Raw genomic sequence first — 8,270 nt, forward strand, 5'->3', positions numbered from 1 at the left:
AGAAACTACCTCTGATATCTGTCTATATCTATCACCCCTCAGTTTAAAACTATGTCCTCTTGTACTAACCATCACCATCCAAGGAAAAAGGCTCTCACTGTCCACCCGATCTAACCCTCTGATTATCTTATATGTCTCAATTAAGTCACCTCTCAAACGTTTCTGTAACGAAAACAGTCTCAAGTCCCTCAGCCTTTCCTCGTAAGATTTTCCCTCCATTCCAGGCAACATCCTAGTAAATCTCCTCTGAACCCTTTCTGAAGCTTCCACATTCTTCCTATAATGAGGTAACCAGAACTGTATGCAGTAGTCCACAAGTGCAGTTTTGTACAACTGCAGCATGACCTCATGGTTCTAAAACTCAATCCCTCTACTAATAAAAACTAACACACTGTATGCTTCCTTAACAACCCGATCAACCTGGATGGCAACTTGCAGGGATCTATGTATATGGACACTGAGATATCTCTGTTCATCGACTCTGCAAAGAATTTTATCATTAGTCCAGTACTCTTTACTCTGTTGCTTCTTCCAAAAGGTTTGACATACACTTTTCATGATAGATGCAAGAATGAGTCATAGGATCCCAGTAGTTTTGAAATTCGGTCCATCGAACATTTAGATTAGACTTACAGTGTGGAAACAGGCCCTTCGGCCCAACAAGTCCACACCGACCCGCCGAAGCGCAACCCACCCATACCCCTACATTTACCCCTTATCTAACACTACGGGCAATTTAGCATGGCCAATTCACCTGACCCGCACATCTTTGGACAGTGGGAGGAAACCGGAGCACCCGGAGGAAACCCACGCAGACACGGGGAGAACATGCAAACTCCACACAGTCAGTCGCCTGAGTCGGGAATTGAACCCGGGTCTCTGGTGCTGTGAGACAGCAGTGCTAACCACTGTGCCACCGTGCCGCCAAGGAGCATCACACCCATGCCATCCCTGTAACCTTATATTTATGAAGACTAGAGCTGAAAATGTGTTGCTGGTTAAAGCACAGCAGGTGACAGCATCCAAGGAACAGGAAATTCGACGTTTCGGGCCAGAGCCCTTCATCAGGAATGAGGAGAGGGTGCCAGGCAGGCTAAGATAAAAGGTAGGGAGGAGGGACTTGGGGGAGGGGTGATGGAGATGTGATAGGTGAAAGGAGGTCAAGGTGAGGGTGATAGGCCGGAGTGGGGTGGGGGTGGAGAGGTCAGGAAGAGGATTGCAGGTTAGGAGAGCGGTGCTGAGTTCAAGGGAATCGACTGAGACAAGGTGGGGGGAGGGGAAATGAGGAAACTGGAGAAATCTGAGTTCATCCCTTGTGTCTGGAGGGTTCCCAGGCGGATGATGAGGCGCTCTTCCTCCAACCGTCCTGTTGTTATGTTCTTGCGATGGAGGAGTCCAAGGACCTGCATGTCTTCGGTGGATTGGGAGGGAGAGTTAAAGTGTTGAGCCCGGGGTGGTTGGGTTGGTTGGTCCGGGCGTCCCAGAGGTGTTCCCTGAAGCGTTCTGCAAGCAGGCGGCCTGTTCCCCAATATAGAGGAGGCCACATCGGGTGCAGCGGATGCAATAGATGATGTGTGTGGAGGTGCAGGTGAATTTGTGGCGGATATGGAAGGATCCCTTGGGGCCTTGGAGAGAAGTAAGGGAGGAGGTGTGGGCGCAAGTTTTGCATTTCCTGCGGTTGCAGGGGAAGGTGCTGGGAGTGGAGGTTGGGTTGGTGGGGGGTGTGGACCTGACGAGGGAGTCACAAAGGACCATCACCATCCAAGGAAAAAGGCTCTCACTGTCCACCCGATCTAACCCTCTGATTATCTTATATGTCTCAATTAAGTCACCTCTCAAACGTTTCTGTAACGAAAACAGTCTCAAGTCCCTCAGCCTTTCCTCGTAAGATTTTCCCTCCATTCCAGGCAACATCCTAGTAAATCTCCTCTGAACCCTTTCTGAAGCTTCCACATTCTTCCTATAATGAGGTCTTTGCGGTACGCTGATAGGGGAGGGGAGGGAAATATATCCCTGGTGGTGGGGTCCGTTTGGAGTTGGCGGAAATGACGGCGGATGATACGCTGTATACAGAGGTTGGTGGGGTGGTAGGTGAGAACCAGTGGGGTTCTGTCTTGGTGGCAGTTGGAGGGGTGGGGCTCAAGGGCAGAGGAGCAGGAAGTGGAAGAGATGCAGTGGAGGGCATCGTCGATCACGTCTGGGGGGAATCTGCGGTCCTTGAAGAAGGAGGCCATCTGGGCTGTACGGTATTGGAACTGGTCCTCCTGGGAGCAGATGCGGCGGAGACGAAGGAATTGGGAATATGGGATGGAGTTTTTACAGGGGGCAGGGTGGGAGGAGGTGTAGTCCAGGTAGCTGTGGGGGTCAGTCGGTTTATAGTAGATGTTTGTGTTGAGTTGGTCGCCCAGGATAGAAATGGAAAGGTCTAGGAAGGGGAGGGAGGAGTCTGAGACAGTCCAGGTGAATTTGAGGTCGGGATGGAAGGTGTTGGTAAAGTTGATGAACTGTTCAACCTCCTCGTGGGAGAACGAGGCAGCGCTGATACAGTCATCGATGTAGCGGAGGAAAAGGTGGGGGGTGGTGCCAGTGTAGTTGTGGACTGTTCCACATATCCTACAAAGAGACAGGCATAGCTGAGGCCCATGCGGGTGCCCATGGCAACTCCTTTAGTTTGGAGGAAGTGGGAGGACTGGAAAGAGAAGTTATTCAGGGTGAGGACCAGTTCAGTCAGTCGAAGGAGGGTGTCAGTGGAAGGGTACTGGTTGGTGCGGCGGGACAGGAAGACTAATCCACATAGCCTACACACTATGGGGCACTTCAACATGGCCAATCTACCTAACCTGTGCATCTTTGGATTGTGGGAGGAAACTGAGCACCTGGTAGAAACCCATGTAGACATAAGAATGTGCAAACTCCACACAGTTGCCCAAAACTGGAATTGAGCCCAAGTACCTGGCGCTGTGAGGCAGCAGTGCTAACCTCTGAGCTACCGTGCTGCCCCAACTTCCCACTTCCCATCCCAAACTTCAAAAGCAGTAGCACTTTATATCGCAAGAAAAGATATGGCTGATTGTTGGCAAATTGACTCTAGTTGAGGCATTGCCATCATGAGTTCACTGAGGAAATATTGTCTGTACTCTTTTTAATGCAAAAAAGACACAAAGTCATTAAGCCTAGTTTTGAGGGCTGAAGAGCTTTAAGTTATGTAAGGAATTTCTTGCATGCAGCACCAGATGACACCATCTCTGCCCAAATAGATGGTGCTGTGCAGAGATCCCCAGTAGCCCAAGTGTTGCTTTTTTAAACTATTAAAGAGTGGTTACACCAGTTTTCTAATTCTTACACTGCGGCAATGGCTCAACCAATCATAGTTAATTTGCCAAATAATCAACATCCTTTTCTTCTACAGTATAATGTATTACACCCTTTGAACTTCGGCATTCTTGCTTCTGTCCTGATGAGTACAATATAAAAAGTTTAATTAACATGAATTTTTTTCATATGTACTCAACATATGAGTTATTTAGGTATGAGTTATAGGATGTAACTTAATTTGGGTTTGAATAACATCATAAACTTGAACCAGTGGTGGGGAGGGAATTCTAAAAGTCGAAATAAGATCACTTTGGGTCGTCTCAATTCAGCTTGTGTGGATACATAAATCACGGAAAGTGTGCACCATTAGATCCATTGAGTTCGTTCCACTACTCGGAGATTGTGTTTCGTCTTCTACCACCAACTTACTGCGTTATCATGATAATTCTCAATTCCCTGAGAATGCAAAAGTAATTTTTGTCTTGCATATTCTCAAAGAGAAGTCCAAAGATTCATAACCCACTTGTTGCACAATGAAATTTGTGTTGTCTTTATTGTAAATGGATAATGTCTTATCTCAGCAAATACCTTCTCCACCCATTCTCTTCAGACTCCAGTACTGCTATGTTCAGGTGATCCAGCCTGAGCTCATAAGGAGGCTGCACTTTACTAAAGAGGTTGTCAAAGAAATCTTTGGCTTCATGGAGTGAAGGTTGAAATGTCACATGATCCCATGCATTTAATGTGGTTGTCAAGGCCACAGTGGCATTAATTTTTCTTGCCAGAGACCTTCAGGTTACTTCAGCTGATATAACTCATATATCCTAATTCTCTGTGCACATAGGACATATGACTGGCACAATCTGCAAACAGAAAGTGGAAAGAGGTAGATGGTTGTTGTATTTAATAGGCTGGTGACCTTCCCTGTGATCCAAGTCGCCTTTGACTACAAACCTGCCGATGTAAAGCCCTCATTTACACTTTATGGTTGTTCAAGAATGAGACAAAAAATGTGGTGCTGGAAAAGATAGCCGGTCAGGTAGCATCCGAGGAGCAGAAGAGTCGACATTTCGAGCATAATCTCCTCATCAGCAGTCCTCACTTTCTCCTGGTTGCTCAAGAATGGGCAAAAATTTAACTCCCTCATTGGGCATCATGTCTCCAACACTTTGTACTTGTTATCCAGAAACCTGCAGTATATGTCTACAATCCAAGAACTAAGACAATACAGATTTCTGACTCTAGATGACAATGGACACCTCTGCTATGACTGCACTGATAAATCCCAAGCACTAACTAAATATTCATGTAATGAGAGCACCTCTGCCAACAGGTGTAACACTGAACAGCATTGGGTGTTGAAGCAGATTTTGATGCTGTGCAGTACTCAGCTGCGAAGGTGCCCAGATCTGTGCCGATTTGCTGTTTGCTGCACAATCTGAAAATGGATCAGAGCACTCACAGCCACCAGAAACTATTCATCTGCCATAAGGTCAAACATGGGGTTGTTCATTGATGATTGCAGTGTTCAGTTCCATTTGTAATTCCTCAGAGAATAAAGCTTTTCATGCCTGCAGGTAGTAAGGTCTTGACACCATTCAAACTTGAACTAATAACAATCGAGTAACATTTGTACCAGACAAGTGCCATGGAATGATCATCAACAAGAGAGAATATAAACCATCTCCCCTTGATTTTTAATGTCATTACCATTGATGAATTCCATAGAATCCCTACAATGTGAAAGCAGGCTATTCAGTCCACCATGTCCACACTGATCCTCTGAAAGGCATCTCACCCAGACCTACTCTATCCCTGAAACTTTGCATTTCCGATGGCAAATCCACCTAACATGCACATCTTTAGGCTATGGACAGGAACTGGAGCACTCAAAGGAAACTGGAATTGCAGGTAGATAGGATAGTGAAGGCGGCATTTATTGCTTTCCTTTATTGGTCAGAGTATTGAGTACAGGGGTTGTGAGGTCATGTTGCCCATGTACTGGGCATTGGTTAGGCCACTGTTGGAATATTGTGTGCAATTCTGATCTTCCTATTGGAAAGATGTTGTGATACTTAAAAGGGTTCAGAAAAGATTTCCAAGGATGTTGCCAGGGTTGGAGGATTTGAGCTATAGGGAGAGGCTGAACAGGCTGGGGCTGTTTTTCCTGGAGTGTCGGAGGCTGAGGGGTGACCTTATAGAAGTTTATAAAATTATGAGGGGCATGGATAAGGTAAATAGGCAAAGTCTTTTCCCTGGGGTCGGGGACTCCAGAACTAGAGGGCATAAGTTTAGGTGAGAGGGGAAAGATATAAAAGAGACCTACAGGGCAACTTTTTCACGCAGAGTGTGGTACGTGAATGGAATGAGCTGCCAGAGGAAGTGGTGGAGGCTGGTACAATTGCAACATTTAAAAGGCATTTGGATGGGTATATGAATAGGAAGGGTTTGGAGGGATATGGGCTGGGTGCAAGCAGGTGGGACTAGATTGGGTTGGGATATCTGGTCAGCATGGAAAGGTTGGACTGAATGGTCTGTTTCCATGGCATTTTTAAAAAGGAGAGGGACAGACAATAGGCAGCACATAACCAGGTGAGTGCAGGAGAAAAAGAGGGAGCGAGAGAAAGAAACGCACACTGCTAAGTGGCACAACAGTGATCCTGCACAGTTACTGCCTTTGCTGTTGAGTTCACATATCACTGGACATCGGAGTGCAAGTAGGAAAACTAAATAATAACCAACAACAAATTAATAAATAATGATAACCCAGCTCAGCAAAACAAAACACTAACTCTCGAATATCGAGAGCATTACTTTTCATATATTCATACATTTGCAGCTCCCCCTCTCTGAATATTGGACTTGTAAAGCACAATTGTTACAGCTATATAAAAACCCTTATTAGTGTGGTAGACAAATCTGTGTCCAGGTATTCTGAAAAGGGCCGCCATTGTCTTGTAGAAATTCTCAGTCCTGCGGTGTACCATACTTGTAATAAAATCCAAGTGGATATGCTCCATAACAGTCTTCAGCCAAACCGACAGGCCTGGGAATAGGGGAGGGGTGGGGGGGGCGGCAGATTTTGTGGGGGGGGGAGGTGTTTGGATACCCAACCTAACAAGATATTCTTTCTTGCACAGAAAGTGAGGATGTTGAAATGCTTTTACTTATGCGCATCTGCAGGAACACACTGGGCAGAACAAGAAGAGAGATCGGGTCCTTCTCCACCCTTACACCCAAAACTGCCTCCATTGCATCTGCCACAGTGCTCTAGTACATTTGAAGCCTACCACGGGACCAGAGACAATGTGTAAGGGTGCCCATACCAACCTTGCATTTGGGACATGTTGAAGTTTAAATTTTGACAAATGATCTAAAGCCAAATGGACCCAGTGAAGAATCTTCAAATATAAAGCTTGGGTTCTATTGATAATTTCTATCTTTCTTGCATTTTCCAAATATCTTATCATGCCTCTGAGGAGACCTCAACGTCCAGCTCTCTCTTCCACACTCTGCGGGGGCAATCAAACTCGTCTGAGGGGGTATCCTCCAACTGATGATATAAAGTGCTGACAGAAAGTGTACTCTTACCACTGAGCACCCTCCTCTCTATATCACATTTGTAGGGATCAGTCAAAAGTGTAGTCTTTTTTTTGAAATAAGGTCCCTAACTTGAAAAAAACACAAAAGAAGTCCCTGTTAGATAGCTTGTAATTCTATGCTAACTGATCAAAGGACATCATTGTATCTCCCTGAAATAAATCACCCGTGCAAGACACACCCCTAGCTTCTCAATGTTTGAACCCAGACCCTTCCCTAATCGATGTAATGGCTTGAGGGGCGCTCCTTTTCCTGGCAAGATATGTTAGGTACTTGCCTGGCTTGTTACCATGCTCATGTAACCATTACTTTGCAAAAGTAAGTTCTTTCTTTGCTGTCTGCATGAACATGGAATTCAATGTAGACCACAGCACCGTAATCGTCTGGAGCTTGACCAACAAGGGCCAGTCAAGGTAAGCCTCCTTGGTTGCCTTCAACTGTGCTTTGAGGAGACGTTGCTGTTCGCCCTTCTGCTGTTTCCGTCTGGCAGAGTAGGAAATAACTAACCCCCAGCATAGGCTTTGCCAGTTTTCCAAAGGATGGACAGGCTACTAACCAAGCCTGAGTTAATATCTCGGAAACCCGAAATTCCCGAAAGAAGTACTCTACAAACTTATTATCCTTAAGGATAAAGGGATCCATTCTCCAGTGTCTCAGGCCCACTATAACGTCCTTAATCTTAACTAACAGGTACACTGGGACATGATTGAAAATAGTAATATTATGAATCGTACAAGATGGGCGGCACGGTGGCACAGTGGTTAGCACTGCTGCCTCACAGCGCCTGAGACCCAGGTTCAATTCCTGACTCAGGTGACTGACTGTATGGAGTTTGCACGTTCTCCCCGTGTCTACGTGGGTTTCCTCCGGGTGCTCCGGTTTCCTCCCACAGTCCAAAGATGTGCAGGTCAGGTGAATTGGCCATGCTAAATTTGCCCATAGTGTTAGGTAAGGGGTAAATGTAGGGGTATGGGTGGGTTGCGCTTCGGCGGGTCGGTGTGGACTTGTTGGGCCGAAGGGCCTATTTCCACACTGTAAGTAATCTAATCTAATGCCGCCAAGTCCAAGGTTACCGCGGGGGTCAGAAAAAAACAATCTTGGTGTGACATCTGTGTGGATTGGAAATTAACGTAAAATTTCACGTAATAATAACGTAAACGTCTGCAAGGTAGAGACGCTTCCAAACATCCACCAACTCTAACTCCACACACAGATCCACTCATTATTGAGTTTATACAGAGGGTATGGATGGGCCTTTGGGCAACCTGTCTACTGTGGGATCCATGAAACAACAAAAATCTCCCCTATAATGATATGCTGGGACTCAATGACTGGTCAATTTCGAGAACACATTT

Source organism: Hemiscyllium ocellatum, chromosome 9, assembly GCF_020745735.1.
Source record: "Hemiscyllium ocellatum isolate sHemOce1 chromosome 9, sHemOce1.pat.X.cur, whole genome shotgun sequence".
Lineage (NCBI taxonomy): Eukaryota > Metazoa > Chordata > Chondrichthyes > Orectolobiformes > Hemiscylliidae > Hemiscyllium > Hemiscyllium ocellatum.